At 39.7% G+C, this 17,238-nt stretch overlaps 1 protein-coding gene and 1 pseudogene across 2 annotated transcripts in view; one reads left to right on the top strand and one right to left on the bottom strand.

Annotated features, from left to right (window-relative positions):
* The window catches only part of LOC145248787 (kin of IRRE-like protein 1), a 2,909,730-nt gene that overhangs the window by 492,905 nt on the left and 2,399,587 nt on the right, over positions 1–17,238 (top strand). The window lies entirely within an intron of this gene.
* On the bottom strand, positions 11,121–11,350 carry LOC145249242 (U2 spliceosomal RNA; annotated as a pseudogene).

The raw sequence follows: 17,238 nt of genomic DNA, 5'->3' as shown, positions 1-17,238 counted from the left end.
TACTGCGCTATTTTATCCCAATTCAATTATTTCTAATTTAAAAAAAAAAAAAAAAAAAAAAAAAAAAAAAAAAAAGATTCTTTCGTAATCTCGTGTCATTTTATTTATTTAATCTATCACCGCTATATTTCCAAACACAATTTTTAATCTCTACGATATTTTATCTTTTAGACGTAATCCACTACACTAGTTTACTCTAATTAGTTCTTCTCTCATAAAATGTATATACATGTATATATGACATCTAATTTACATAAGGAAAACACGCTGCTCTCCCCCATCATTATATATAGCCCCAATCCTCCGACTCTCTCGTCAATGACCATCCCTCTTGAAGAAGCCCGCATAAATCGGGCGAAACGTTGAGTATCCAGGTCCTTCCACCTCCATTTTATTTCATATCGTCGGATTTAATCCAGCTCAACAATCATATATATATATATATATATATGAGAGAGAGAGAGAGAGCAATATTTGTCCAAATGCTAGACTATTGTATAGGGTTTGTTCGCTTGGAAATATGTTAAGAAAAATACTTTCTAGTAAAATGGCGTCAGATTCTGAGGTCATTTTTGTTCGGGTCCCATTTAAACTTTTGATCCGTTCTATGACTTCTGCATTTTACCCACTAATTTCCTCATTCTTAAATGAGGACCTACTAACTGGAAAATAGGATTCATTTACCACAGCATCCTTAATACATTTACGAGATATAAGTTTTCTTGTTGCACCGGAAGTTTAATGACATTATAATATGTTAAAATAACTTTCAATGATGACAATATAATATAATATATATAATTATAATATGTTAAAATAACTATATACAATATAATATAATATATATAATTATAATATGTTAAAATAACTTTCAATGATGACAATATTTACATATTTTCTTTAATGTAAAAATTCGATTTTGATTTTACCTTTTAACTAAAACAAAACAATGTTGATTTTATTGAAAATTAAAAAACAGTGTGAAGAAGTGTTTGTAAAAAATGAATGAATTTGCATAATTTTTATGAAATGAGAATATGCGATTAGATGTTTATGCATTTGACGAAAACGAAATGTCGAAAGTTGCAGATGAACTTCATAAATTTTCTATAATTACATCATTGCATTATTCGAGATTTACACTTTTTGACACATTTATGATATGATAATTGTTATTTTTTTTTTTTTAATCACAACTTATTAAGGCCCGGAGGCCACTCGACGATAAGGGTTAATGAATGCATAGTAGTCAGTATGAAAATGTCGTAGTAATCGTTAGTACTGGACATTTGGTCAATTGGATTTCTTAAAAGGATGAGGCATCAAGAACTTGTTCGCGTTGGACTTAAAAACGACTATATTGTAGTCAGTTGAAAATCAGAAAAACAGAACAGAGTTCCACACGCAATTTTAAGAAAAAAATCTTTTTTCATGGAATCTACGTTTAGGTTTAGGCACAGATAAAAGAGGGGAGAAACTATTGACAATGGTTTCAGCTAGTGTTTTATTGTGGAAGTTATGACGGTGAGGAGAACCTATAGATTGGATTTCAGACGAGCACTTGCCATGAAAATAATAAAGCAGACAGATTCGGAACGTTTCGTCTGTGGGAAGGAGTTTGCAAGCTAGAGAAGACGGACCCCACTAGGCTACGAAGTTTATTTTGAACTCTGTTAAGACAGGATAACCTGCTTCTAGCAGCTCCTGTCCAGATGTGGTCACAGTACTCAATTCTTGGACGTACTTGGTTCTTTAACAGGGAGAGAATTGCATCAGCAGTTAGATATTATTTGGTGCGGTAGAACGATCCCATCAATTTTTCAGCAGCCTTGGAAACGGATTTGATGTACGTGTTCCATGTCAGATAAGGTCAGACCAAGAAGAGTGTCAAAACATAGAGCCTCTCCAAGACGAGAACTATTCATTTAAATTAATGCCAGTCGGGGAGTAGAGCGTTGATAATGAAAAGATGAGAGCTTGGTTTTAAATGCATTAAAATTAACCAGTGACCATGTTCCCCTCTGCAGCACTTGATCAAGATCAGAGGAGAGAAAGTCAGAGAACTTGGTCGTCTACAGCCTTTGAAGTGTTGCCATAGATGGTAGTGTCGTCAGCATAAATGTCTACGAATGATCTTAGGATATGATTTGGGAGATTACTGATGTAGAGCAGGAAAAGAATCGGAACTAGAATGGACTTCTGAGGGACACCAGCAATAGGCTTCTGATTTCTGCCCATTAATTACTACTGTTTTTGATATCTCAAGGAAAATTGCTTTTAAAAGGACGCTCTCGTAAAGAGATTCGATCCCATGACATATAAATATTATCCTTTCTTCCGTAGAACATCAACCATATTCCATGTCACTGAGGAGGTTATTTTTTACTACTTCTCTATTTACCACAAATTCCAGTAATTTACTAATGACTGATTGAGAGGGAGATGAATTTTTAATGCGGGACATATTGATGAGGTTTTCCAGGGAATTGTGATGTAGTTCTCCCAAAGAAAACGCTTAAGCATATTTGTAAGTATAGGAGCTGGTCTATTCATTAGATTCGTTCAGAAGTATTAATTACAATAGTCTCCTACGTATAAAAACTCAACGTGTGATGTTGTGTGGCGAAAATGAGCAAGAGAATGAGTGGAAAATCGCTAAAGATCAAAAACGTGGTGAAAAAGTAAAGCGAAGTTTATAACATTACATACATTCGTAAAAAAAACATTCTAACTCTGTTTTTGACACCGACATAAGTGAATACGTAAATCATTTCTCATCCCAAAACTTCGATTAGAATAAAACAGACGAACAATTGCAATCCACGTTCTCTGCCCCTCTATTTCTGAACACAGCAAATACTTAATAAATATATATATATATATATATGAGATTCCGATTAAATTCTGTTATTGCTGTAAACATCCTTACTCACTAACAGACATATATACAGACTTCCATCCTTACACACACACACGCACACACACACACGCATATATATATATATATATATATATATATATATATATATATATATATATATATATAATTACTATAATAATTATTAAATACCTACAGGCACTAGTTTTTTATCCTTTCGGGAATAACAATGCAGGGTGCCACAATTAACACCAGTCGATAAATTCGAATCCGACGACAGAAACCGTCCCTGGCCGCATTTGTAAGGACCCTATATATATATATATATATATATATATATATATATTCACACACCCACACACACACACAATATTCTTTTTTGTACTATACTTGTAATAAACCTCATTGTATTACTAAACCCATTGTTTGATTCATTATTCCACCTCGAGATTATTACATGATTTTTCCAACACGCACGTTATGGCAGCAATCTAAATTTAATTATATAAATTGTACTTATCTATTTGTTTCTTTATTTGTAAAATATACGTAAATCGCGCTGCTAAATCTTAATTGTACTATTTATGTCAAGAAATCTTGGTTTTTCGTTACATTTCAATCTAGCCCGTAGCATTAGTCAAATCATTATTATTAGTGACGCCATTGCTACACGATAACGCACATATATAATGACGTTTCATCAGCGATAATAATTTCTATCCATCTACGGTAAACTTTTGCTCCTTTAATGTCCTCTACACCTGGCTTTCGAAAAACCTTTTCACATCTACTTGTAACTGAAAACACGTCATAGCCAACAGCATATTTCCTTGGAAGAATTTAACTTATATTTCGGTTAGATTTATTTTAGAAAAAAAAAATAACACCTCTCTCCTACTCTCTTAATACATATATATATATATATATATATATATATATATATATATATATATATGTCATCCAAAACCCTTACATGAACATATGTACGTAATGTATGTTTTATGTGTATTTATGATTATATTTTTATGACAAATAAGTTAATTCAAGTTATAGCATATGCTCATATAAATCTATATATATAAAAGCGAAAATGTATGTATGTATGTATGTTTTTATGTATGTATGTATGTTTGTGTGTCTCCTAAAAACTTTTGACAGACACAACAAATATTAACAAACTTGGTATCATATTAAAGCCCCACGCTTTGGATGACAAATATCGAAAAATTAGCCCAAAAGGACCATCTTCTGATGAGAGAGAGTGGGTCAGCTGATCGATTTTCTACAGGGGGGGGGACAAAAAAGTGACATTTTAATGATATTTACACGTTATTTAATAAACGCTGAGTCATGTCACGTTACCCTGACGTAAGCAAGCTGTAATGGCGATAGTTTTATGAAAACATTGAATAGAGACTTTTGTTATCGGTAAAAAAGACACATCATACACATCAAAATACAAAAACATTCACGTTAGGATAACGTTACCAAAGTTTTAGTACGTTAAAAATAATTAGATACGATAGTTAAACGAAAAATAACAAGCAAAAAATGTGAAGTAAAAAAAAAAAACGCTTACAAAAAATATTAACCATCGATGTTTTTACTAAAAAAAAAACCAAAGCGAGACGCCATTTTCCTTTTTAGTAAAACTCTTTAGGATAAGGAAGACGAAGTGAGAGAGAAAGAGTGAGAGAGAGACATGCAAACAGAGAGAGAGTGAAAAAGAGACAGAGAGAGAGACAGAGAGAGACAGAGAGAGAGAGATGTCTAGACAGGAAACGAGATTCGTTTTACTGCGTTTTAAAATGTAAATACACAAACATATGAGTGATTGTATTTGATCACATCCCAGGCCTAGGAACAGATACTACACTCTGAGATATTAAATCTTTTATTCATGTTAAAAAAATACAGTCAAAATAAACGATGAACAAAAAACTTAGGCACATGGCCAACTCAAAAGGCGGGATTTTGGGGGTCGTTGGTCATCCTTGTCACTCCAGAACTGAACAAAGTCAAAAGTTTCTCCCAGCTAGTATCTTCTTTCACCATAATACCGCATTCACCCTTTCATATTGGGGGACGTCCTACTTAACTCCCAATTTTTTAAACATTTTTTATTGACGTGTAAAAACAAAAAAGATAACAATAAAATGGTACAATAATTCATTTGTGTCGAGGGCGGGGAAGAAAAAACAAAAGGTGATTAGTAGGACCCTCCCAACCCCGTCTAGTTAATAGACTGCCCGTTCCACTGGGTTTGTAAAAGGAACCTTGCTTCTGCGGGTCAGTCTCTAGGTGGGGATGCCCTCTAGATGGGGGTGAATGGAGAAAAGAAAATTTTTGTGGGTAAGGGATGGAGGTTAGTTTGTATTTCTTTTTCTCCAAGATGGGTAAAATTTAGAGGAAGGGGTGAAAACAAAAATTGCAGGTAACAGGGGATGGGGATCTTGGAGGCTTCCTAATCGGGGAGGGATGGAACACACAGTCAGCTAGCTGAGAGGCTACTTGTTTAATTTTACTTTACAGAACTGCGCGTTCCACACCTAGGCGGGGAACATGTATTCAAATTTGGCTCCTCTTCGTACACACAGACTTGCCACATGTATCCATCTTCTGTCAAATGCCGCGCGATGCAGCCTTCTTCTATCACATCTGATCTTCACCCGTAGTTGGTGTTTAAAGAAAGCGATCAGATCTTGATCAGAAAAAGACAACACCCCCCGGCAACCTTGCAGACGCGACGTCCAAATCACCATTCTCGCCACGGCCAGGATCGTAACGTAGACCATTTGTCTTTCCCGGTCCCACGGCGGCCTCACGTTGTCCACAACATTGGATACAGTAATTGGGCGAGGATGCTCAGGATCGATGCGAGCCGTCACCCCACTGACATACGACCAGTACTGGCGGAGTTCGCGGCAATCGAAGAAAGCGTGATCCGTAGTTTCCACAGCCGTTGTCCCACAACGGGGACAATCAGGCGACTCCAAAAACCCAGAACTGCATTGTATGTTGTTGAGTGGAAGTGCATTTCGGGCCAATCGCCAGGTCAGAGAGAACTCCGAATTGTTCAGATGACTCGAACCTGGCGCCCAGCTCCATGCGGAGCGGATCTCACTCTGCTGCCACCCCAAACGCGCGCATAGCGGGTCGTCGGCGGCCCCCTTCACTAGATCCCTGTGGAGTTCCCTACGGGTAGCAGTCACAAGGTCACTGGACCTTGGTAGTCGTTTTAGCGCGGCTCGGCACTCTTTCATGTAGGCAGATTCTCCCCGCGGCCTGCGACGGCTCTCGATGGAAGGGTCGAGAACGAGGTCGGGGAAGGCGGCAGTAACCACGGGGTGCCACGGTTGGTCCTCCTGCATATAGTGGCTCAGGGAGGCCAGCCTCTCAGCATCTCGATGACACTTCAAGTCCGGCATTCCCAAGCCTCCCTCACACGGACTTTGAATACAGACTTGTCTGCTCACCCAGTGTCTTCCTCTGTCCCAAAGGAGCGAGGACAAGAGTTCGACAAGAGCTTTTAGGTGTTGTGCAGGCAGAGGAAGTACGGCCAGTCGGTAAAGGATGAGAGGAAAGACGTAAGTGGCGCATGCCTCAGCTCTACCCTTTAAGGAAAGTTTCCTAGGAAGCCACGAATTGACTGCAGCCTCCACCTTTGACCGTACCTCCAACCAATTCTTGTCAAGCTGGAGACCCGGTCCGAACCACACGCCGAGGATCCGGACCGGGCCATCTGTCCAGCTGAAGGGCGCCGGGAGGTTTGCGTTGCCACTCCATGCGCCCAACCGCAGTCCTACCGACTTGTTGCGGTTTATCTTGGCCCCCGTGATTCTTTCGTACTGTGTGAGTGCCTCCGACACGACCTCAATGTCTCTGAAGCCCGACACAAAGACCGTGACATCATCGGCAAACGCGGATACCTTGGCAGCTGAGCCGCCAGGCAGAGCCATTCCGCACAGGGCCGAATTTGCCTCCCCATGTCTCAGCTTGCGGAGAAGAGGCTCCAAAGCCAGGACATAAAGCAGGGGCGACAGCGGACAACCCTGACGAACCGACCGAGAGATAACAAAGGGTTTCGAGCGCTTTCTGTTCACTTGCACGACAGCCATGGGCTGTCGATACATTATGGAGATCCACTTGCAAAAGTCCGGTTTAAAACCAGCGGCCTCTAAGACAGATGCCAGGAAACGATGGTCGACCCTATCGAAAGCTTTGGACTGATCTAAGTTGATCAGCGCGGCTTCCGTGTCGTCATCTATACCCCCCTCTAGGATCGTGCGGATCAGGTGCAAGTTGTTCTGAATCGATCTCCCCTTCACAGCGTAGTTCTGTTCCGGTTCAACCAACTCGTCGATAACAACCTGCAGCCGATTCGACAGGACCTTGGCCAAAATCTTCAACTCTATGTTTAGCAGAGTTATGGGCCTGTAGTCGTCTAATTCTTCCCCTCCATGCCCGTCACCTTTCTTCAGCAATGTGATCACTCCCTTGGTCACCTGCCCTGGGATGGATCCCTGAGCAAACCAATGGTTGAACATATCCGTCAGAAGAGGCAGAAACATGGGCGACAGCCTCAAGTACAGTTCGTATGGCAGACCATCAAGTCCTGGCGATTTGTCACAGCTGACCTGCTTCAGCGCAGTAAAGACCTCCCGCTCCGTCACCCGGCCCTCGCAACCAGCCGCTCTAGTTGCCTCGAGGCGGGGAGAGTCGGCCAAATAGTCGCAAAACTCAAGGACCGGAAGATCGGGCTGCTGCGTAAAACGCTCCTCGAAATGTTCTCGAAACCCCTCGCAGATCTCCCGAGTCGATTCCAGGGTGCGTCCATCCGGATGTTTGACTTTTGCAATGTATTTGTCCGAGCCATGCCTAGAAACCTCACGGCGCACGTCTGCATCAGAATTGACTGCTTCGTTGCCTATCTTTCTAAGCCTAGCTCTAACTACTTGGCCTTCGTAACACTCGCTAGTCTCGCGTAGAAGGTCCTGCTTAGCTAGTACCTGACTAACCCTATCACCCTCCCCCGTAGCCTGGGCTAGTTTCTGCTCTAGCTTCTTCTTCGTCTTGGCCTTATCTAGTGTGAGGCGCTGGGCATACTTGACGGAGAAGCTTCTGATCTTGGCTTTGAGACCTAACCACCACTTACTCCCGGTAACCGCCCCCACTAGTGCCTTTTTAATCAATTCTCTTAACTGATCTTGGAAGTCTTGTATCTCCAGAAGGGAGGTGTTTAACTTCCAGTACCCCGCTAACTTAGGCCTATTTCCTAGCTTCAGCCGGGCCATAACTAATTTATGGTCCGTCTGGCCTACCCAAGTGAACGTGGGACAAGATAAGAAGTCTACTTCGCCTCTCCTAACTAACATCCTGTCCAAATAGGTATTTGGATAGGAGGAAACGCTATTGGTCCACGTCCACATCTCCCGCCCCGGATGCTCGAACCGAAACCTGTCGACCAGACCGCATCTAGCCATCAGATCAGCCAGGCTGGACTCGCACCTCTCCGAACCTCTAGCTCCGCCTCCTACCTTATCTATGTCGGGGTCTAACATGGCATTCCAATCCCCCATTAGCACTACCCGCTTCCGACAATCTACAAACGCGTCAAGCTGACTGAAGAATGAGACCCTCTCACGAGCGGTGCTGGGCGCATGAACCGCAATCACCCGAAACACAGAATCTTTTACGGCAACATCGGCCACAACCAGCCTACCCACCGCATCTCTATGGACAATGTCGACCGTCGCCGACAGGGTACGTTTAACCAGCACAGAAACTCCCTTCCCCCGCAGGCTGCCATATGCTGAGAAAACCTCAAAGTCTCGGGCCAGCACCTGACAGTCCACAGAAGAAACAAAATGCGTCTCCTGAATCGCAGCAACATCCACTCCCAGGGACAAGAGGTCGTGCCAGAGGCGAGCCGCCCGGCCCGATGATCTCAAGCCCCTCGCATTCAGACTAGCCAAATTCAAAGCCATGGTACTTACCTTAAGGTGTGTTACACTCAGCTCCGAAGTCAGCCGGGGAAAGGACACCGACGTTGTGTGCAATGCTCAAGGTGGTCAGGTTTTTCATGTCCCGACCTTCTCTCACAATGCCGCCGACATCCAAAGGGTAAGTCAATTTAAGGGCCCTATAGAGTGACGGATGGACCAACACTGCGACCCTTTCCTTGCATTGTTTTGCGAGTTCCTCAAGGGAAGGGTCATTTTTCCTAATGAGTTCAATTCCCGAACCAGCCCCTTCAGCGGCCTCCAGCATTGTCCACACGTTGGTTTTGCAGGCCTCAGGAAGCCTGACGAAAGTTGTTAGCCATGGGGCGTCCGGGAAATTAGAGGGGACATTAACATCTTTTCCCCCTATCTGTTGGCAGTCCAGCAGAGGTTTTAAATTTTTTCTCTGCCGGTGTGGTAAGCCCATTGCCACAGACAGGGGGTCTACAAAACAAAGTTCCTCTTTTGTTTCGAGGGCGAGAGTCCCTGTTGGAGTGAGTCCGTAAGTGGGAGAATCTGAAGGGTCTCTCCCCCTCCCGGGTTCATTCTTTTCTTTCTGGGATCGCGGCTCAATTCGCATTGGTGTGGGGACGAGTGTCTGTGTGGTGTCTGGTGTTAGTATGGTGTCTGGTGTTTGTGCGGTGTCTGGTGTTGGTGTTGGTGCAGTGTCTGGTGTTGGTGCGGTGTCTGATGTTGGTGTTGGTGTTGGTGTTGGTGCGGTGTCTAGTATTGGTGCAGTATGTGGTATGGGGGTGGAAGTGGGTTGTGTTGTTAGAGGTGGTGTATGCTCACAGGGAGTGATACTACACTTTGATCTTAGTCAAAAAGACCAAGTAATTAAACATGCGTATTATATATTTTTCGTATATTAGTTTGAATTCTAAGAACAGATACTACACTTTGATCTTAAGTAAAAAATAAAACGCGTATTATATATTTTTAGGGAGGGTGAGAGGCATATTATGAGGAGGGGGCGAATAGCAAATTAGGCACAAGGCCGATTTTTAAAGTGAGGAATGAAGGGGAAATGGGGACCAACTCCCCGGGGAGTAGGGGAGCTGGATAGTGACAATTGATATGAAGGGTTGCCCCTACATGAACCAAGGTCTTATATGTGGGGTTGCCCCCACATATGGTCTTTGCTCGCAGTATCTGCCGAAACAGATACTGCACTTTGATCTTAGGCAAAAGACAGAGTAAAAAAAAAGATGCGTATTGGAGAGAGGGAGGAAGGGACAGGGCATGAGTTGGTGCATATGTACGAGCAAAATACCCAGCATCGCCGTAATAGTATGACATAGCACTAGCATGACATATATACTAGCTGATTACCCGGCATGGCCTGGGATTTGAAGAACACTTGGTGACGCCTGGGATTGGAAAAAATTGGTTGATGTGTGTACTAGCCAAATGCCCAGTGCAGCGCAGGATGGATACATGGTGGGTATCTGTACTAGCAAAATACCCGGCATCGCCCAGGATTGGATAATGTAGGTGTATATGCACTAGCAGAACAACCGTCGTCGCCCGGGATTGTATGACATAGGTGGATGTGGACTAGCAGAATACCAAGTGTCACCTGGGATTGTATGATATAGGTGAAGTATAGGGCCAGTTCGACAATTTTGTAAAGTGCTTGTGCAGTATAGGTACGTTTTGAAAAATTTGGATGGTGCTTGTGCATTATAGGTCCGATTTGACAATTTTGAAGGTGCTTGGGGATTATAGGCCGATTTGACAATTTTACAGGTGCTTGGGCAGTATAGGTCCCATTTGACAATTTTGAAGGGGCTTGTGCACTATAGGTCCGATATGAACAATTTAGATGGTGCTTGTGCAGTATATGTCCGATGTGAAAATTTTGAAGGTGTTTGTGCATTATAGGTCCAATTTGAAAAATTTAGAAGGTGCTTGCGCAGTATATATGTTATAATATGCAAGTGCCCTCCCTTAAATGTAGCTTCATTATCAAATTCCATTAGATTAATATACAATCATTGTTATAGTATGCAAGTGACCTCCCTTGGATGTAGCTTCATTGTCGAATTGTATTAGATTAATATACCATCATTGTTATAGTATGCAAGTGACCTCCCTTGAGTGTAGCTTCATTGTCGAATTCCATTAGATTAATGTACAATCATTGTTACAATACACAAGTGACCTCCCTTGAGTGTAGCTTCATTGTCGAATTCAAAACATTATCATTTAGAAGGGTCTCCTTATTTTCGATTGACGTTTGGTTCTCTCCTTATTTTCTTAGTGGGGGTGGGGGAAGAAGGATGAAACCGCTTTAATTCTAAGACAGATCTTAGCCAAAAGCCCAAGTAAAAAAAATGCGTATTATATATTTTTGAGGAAGGTGAGAGGCATATTATGATTAGTGGGAGGAGGGGGTGAAAGATGAAACCGTTTGTTTTCTAAGAACAGATACTACACATTGACCTTAGCCAAAAGACCAAGTAAAAAAAAAAGATGCGTATTGGACAGAATTGGTGCATATGTACGAGCAAAATACCCAGCATCGCCCGTAATAGTATGACAGTGATTAGTGACTACTTAGTATTACCCAATTAGTTATGCAGATCACGAAATTTAAGCAATACATTATCTCCTATTAAAAAAAGATGCATAATTTATATTTAGATGCCATATTCCAAAAATCACAGAAGGCCATCCTTATTTTCGATTGACGTTTGTTTCTCTCCTTATTTTCTCAGTGGGGTGGGGGGAGAAGGATTAAACCGCTTTAATTCTAAGAACAGATACTATACTTTGATCTTAGCCAAAAGACCAAGTAACTATCGTATACAGCTTAATTTTCTCCCGATCATTATCTCCTATTAAAAAAAGATGCATAATTTATATTGAGATGTCATATTCACAATAATCACAGCTGGACCAAAACATTATTATTTAGAAGACCCTCCTTATTTTCGATTGACGTTTGGTTCTCTCCTTATTTTCTTAGTGGGGGTGGGGAGAGAAGGATGAAACCGCTTAAATTCTAAGAATAGATACTACACTTTGATCATAGCCAAAAGACCAAGTAAAAAAAATGCGTGTTATATATTTTTGAGGAAGGTGAGAGGCATATTATGAGTTAGTGGAAGGAGGGGGCGAAATATGAGACCGCTTTATTTCTAAGAATAGATACTACACTTTGATCTTAGCCAAAAGACCAAGTAAAAAAAAAAGATGCGTATTGGACAGAATTGGTGCATATGTACGAGCAAAATACCCAGCGTCGCCCATAATATTATGACATAGCACTAGCATGACATATATACTAGCTGATTACCCGGCATGGCCTGGGATTTGAAGAACACTTGGTGACGCCTGGGATTGGAAAAAATTGGTTAATATATGTACTAACCAAATGCCCAGCATCGCCCGGGATGGTACATAGGAGGGTATCTGACTAGCAAAATACCCGGCATCGCCCAGGATTGGTTAAAGTAGGTGTATATGCACTAGCAGAAACACCGGGGTTGCCCAAGATTGTATGATATAGGTGGATGTGTATGAGCAGGATACGAAGTATCGCCTGGGATTGCATGATATAGGTGAAGTATAGGTCTGATTCGATAATTTTGCATGTGCTTGTGAAGTATAGGTCCGATTTGAAAATTTTTGATAGTGCTTGTGCTGTATAGGTCCGATTTGACAATTTTGAAGGTGCTTAGGAATTATAGGCCGATTTGACAATTTTAAATGTCAGCAATATGTAGTCTGGTCATTCTAGGATGGCTGACTACTTGGGATTACCAAATGACTTATGCAGATCACGAAAGTTAAGCAATACATAGTCTGGTCATTCTAGGATGGGTGACTATTTGGGATGACCAAATGACTTCTGCAGATGGCAAAAGTTAATTGGGATTGCCAAAGATTATGCAGATCACGAAAGTTAAGCAATACATAGTACAGTCATTCTAGGATGGGTGACTACTTGGGATTACCAAATGACTTATGCAGATACGGAAAGTTAAGCAATACATAGTCTGCACATTCCAGGATGGGTGACTTACTTAGGATTACCAAATGACTCAAGCAGATCACGAAAGTTTAGCAATACATAATCTGGTCATTCTAGGATGGGTGACTACTTGGGATTTAAAATGATTCATGCAGATCACGAAAGTTAAGCAATACATAGTCTGGTCATTCTAGGATTGGTGCTACTTGTAATTACCAAATGACTTATGCAGGTCACAAGAGTTAAGCAATACATTGTCTGGGCAGTCTAGGATGCGTGACTAATTGGGATTAACAACTGACTCATGAGGATCACGAAAGTTAAGAAATACATATTCTGGTCTTTCTAGGATGGGTGGGTACTACGTATTACCCAATTAGTTATGCAAATCACGAAAGTTAAGCAATACATAGTCTGGTCATTCTAGCATGGGTGACTACTTGGGATTTCCAAATGACTTATGCAGATCATGCAAGTTAAGCAATACATAGTCTGCTCATTCTAGGATGGGTGACTACTTGGGATTACCAAATGACTTATGCAGATCACGAAAGGTAAGTAATACATAGTCGTGTCATTCTAGGATGGGTTACTATTTGGGATTATCCAATGACTTATGCATATCACAAAAGTTAAGCAATACATAGTCTTGTCATTCTAGGATTGGTGAGTACTTGGTATTACCCAATTAGTTATGCAGATCACGAAAGTTAAGCAATACATAGTCTGGTCATTCTAGGGTGGGTGACTACTTGGGATTACCAAATGACATGCATATCACAAAAGTTAAGCAATACATAGTCTGGTCATTCTAGGATGGGTGACTTACTTGGGATTAACCAATGACTTATGCAGACCACGAAAGTTAAGCAATACATAGTCTGGTCATTCTAGGATGGGTGACTTACTTAGGATTACCAAATGACATGCAGATCACGAAAGTTAAGCAATACATAGTCTGGTCATTCTAGGATGGGTGACTACTTGAGATTACCAAATGATTTATGCAATTCACGAAAGTTAAGCAATACATAGTCTGGTCATTCTTGGATGGATGACTACTTGGGATTTCTAAATAACTTATGCCCACCACGAAAGTTAAGCAATACGTAGTCTGGTCTAGGATGGGTGACTACTTGGGATTACCAAATGACTTATGCAGATCACAAAAGTTAGGCAATATGTAGTCTGGTCATTCTAGCATTGGTGACTATTTTGGATTACCAAATGACTTATGCAGATCATTCAAGTTGAGCAATACATAGTTTGGTGAATCTCGGATGGGTGACTACTTGAGATTACCAAATGACTTGTGCAGATCATGAAAGTTATGCAATACATAGCCTGGTCATTCTAGGATGGGTGACTACTTATGATTACCAAATGATTATGCAGATCATGAAAGTTAAGCAATACGTAGTCTAGTCGTTCTAGTGTGGGTAACTACTTGAGATTATCAAATGATTTTTGCAGATCACGACAGTTAAGCAATATGTAGTCTGGTCATTCTAGGATGGGTGACTACATGGGATTACCAAATTACTTATGCAGATCACGAAAGTTAAGCAATACATTATATCATTACATAAATATAGAATCATTGTTTAAATATGCGTGTGACCTCCCCTAAATGTAACTTCATTGTCGACTACCATTAGATTATGCAAGAGACCTCCCTGGGATGTAGCTTCATTGTTGAATACCATTAGAAATATATACAATCATTGGTATAACATGTAAGTGACCTCGGCTAGCAGAATATCAAGCATTGCCGGTGATTGGATAAGTAAGGTGCATATACGTACTAGCAAAATACATTGCCTTGGATTGGATGAGATAGGTTGGTTATTTCCTAGGAGAATAGCGGGGGGGGGTCGGATAAGATAGGTGAATATTTGTGATAACAGAATACCTTATATAGGAAGATTATGTCGTAAAATCATGAGAAATTATTGTCCAAGTAAGTAACATATCCAAGAATTATTCAAAATGATGAACTGCGAGTTATTTGATTGGTGTGTTTGTAATGAAAAAAAAGCCCAGCCACACAATGTCTCAAAGTTATTATTTTAGTAAGAGGAAGGAGATTATGTGGGTTTAATCATGAAAAACGATTATCGAAATTAGCAAATAGCCAAGAAATATGAAAAGTGATTAAATGTAAGCTATATGTGTTTATAATGAAGTAAACAGCCCATATATAGTCTGAAAGTGATTATTTTAGTAGGAGGGGGTTAATTATGTGGGTTACATGATAAAAAATGATCGTAAAATTAGTAACATATCCAAGAATTATGAAAAGTGAGTAAATTTGAGTTATTTGTTTGGTGTTTTCTTAATGAAATAGACAGGCTAGAAGATGTATCAATTTTGTTATTTTTGTAAGAGGAACGGGATCGTGTCAGTTAATGAGGGGGGCGATTATTTGGGTTACTTTATTAAAAATAATTCTCAAAATCAGTAACATATCCAAGAATTATGAAAAATGGTCAAATGTGAGTAACTTTATAGGTGTGTTTGTAATGAAAAAAAGCCATAACATGTCTGAAAGTTATTATTTTAGTAATAGGAGGTGGCGATAATGTGGATTCACTCTTGAAAAATTATTGTCGAAATTAGTAACATATCCAAGAATTATGAAAAATGAAGTTTTAGTTATTTTATTGGTGTGTTTAAAATGAAATAAACAGCCCAGTCAAGATAGCAAATTTATGATTTTAATAAGAATTGGGCGATTATATGTGCGCACTCATTAAATTTGATTGTCGAAATTCATAACATATCCAAGTATTATGAAAAATGATGAAATGTGAGGTACTTTATTGATGTGTTTGTAATGAAATAAACAGCTTAGAAATTTCTCAAAGATATTATGTTAGTAAGAGGAGAGGGATTATGTGATTAAACTCAGAAAATATGACGTTTGAAATTAGCAACATATCCAAAAATTATGAAAAATGATGAAATGTGAGTTATTTGATTGGTATATTCATAATGAAGTAGACATACCAGACAATTTATGAAAGTTATTATTTTAGCAAGAGGTGGCGATTATTTGGGTTACTTCATTAAAATGTATCGTCGAAATTAGTAACATATCCAAGAATTATGAAAAATGATATGATGTGAGTTACTTTGTTGGTGGGTTTGTAAGGAAATAACCAGCCATACAATGTCTAAAAGTTATTATGTTAGTTATAGAAGGGGGCAATAATGTGGATTTACTCATAAAAAATGATAGCAGGAATTAGTAACATACCATAGCCTATGTATCAATGTTTTTATCTTAGTAAGAGTGGAAGCGATAATGTAAGTTAAATCATGTGACATGGTTGTTGAAATTAGTAACATATCAAAAAATTATGAAAAATGATTAAATGAGAGTTATTTGGATGATGTGTTTGTAATGAAAAACCAGCCAAAACAATGTATTTACGTTATTATTTTAGACAGGTGAGCGATAATGTGGGTTAAATTGTCGAAATGTGTAATAATCCAAGAATTATGGGATTCAACGAGATACCTCCACATATATACTTACAGATTACCAGGAGTCACCCTGGATTCAATGAGATACATGCAAATGTATACAAGCAGAATACATGGTCACCTGGGATGTAATGAGATAGATACAAATATATACTAGCAGAATACTTGGCGTTGCCTTGGATTGATTTAGATTGATTGAAATATATATGAACAGAATATCTTGCGTTGCCCAGGATTTCATGAGACTGATTGAGATATATATTAGCAAAACACCCAGCGTTGCCCGAGATTTAATGAAATAGGTGAGAATATATATTAGCAAAATACTTAGCATCGCTTGGGATTTGATGAGATAAATGTGTTGCATATCACATGTCCTTGCATATACATGCTGTAAATTACCTACCCTAGGTAAGATACAATTATTTCATATGTGTAATACTCGTCTTATGTAGGTAAAATATTCTTTTGCTCAAAATAGCAAATGATACATAAACATACAAAATTCCTCTCCCATAAGAATAATAAATATATTATAAAACCAAATTCAATTTTTTCATTGTTTATACGGTCCCAAGCAACGCCGGGTAGCCCCGCTAGTCTATATATATAAAAGCGAAAATGCATGTGTGTTTGTGTGTATGTATGTATGTTTGTGTGTCTGCTAAAAACTTTCGACAGACACAACAAAAATTCACAAACTTGGTCTCATATGAAAGCCCCACTTTCCAGACGAAAAATATCGAAAAATTGGCCCAAAGTGACCATCAGAAGTGCGTCAACTGATTGATTTTCTGCAGCCCCCCCCCAAAAAAGTGACATTTTTTATGTTAAACATTACATATATTTAAATCGATTTATAACTGCCCCAAAAAATACGGCCGCCAACT

The sequence above is a fragment of the Euprymna scolopes genome, chromosome 27 (genome assembly GCF_053919585.1).
Source record: "Euprymna scolopes isolate OS-2025 chromosome 27, ASM5391958v1, whole genome shotgun sequence".
Lineage (NCBI taxonomy): Eukaryota > Metazoa > Mollusca > Cephalopoda > Sepiida > Sepiolidae > Euprymna > Euprymna scolopes.
Note: the sequence above shows the minus strand (reverse complement) of the source record. Positions and strands in the feature narration are given on the sequence as shown.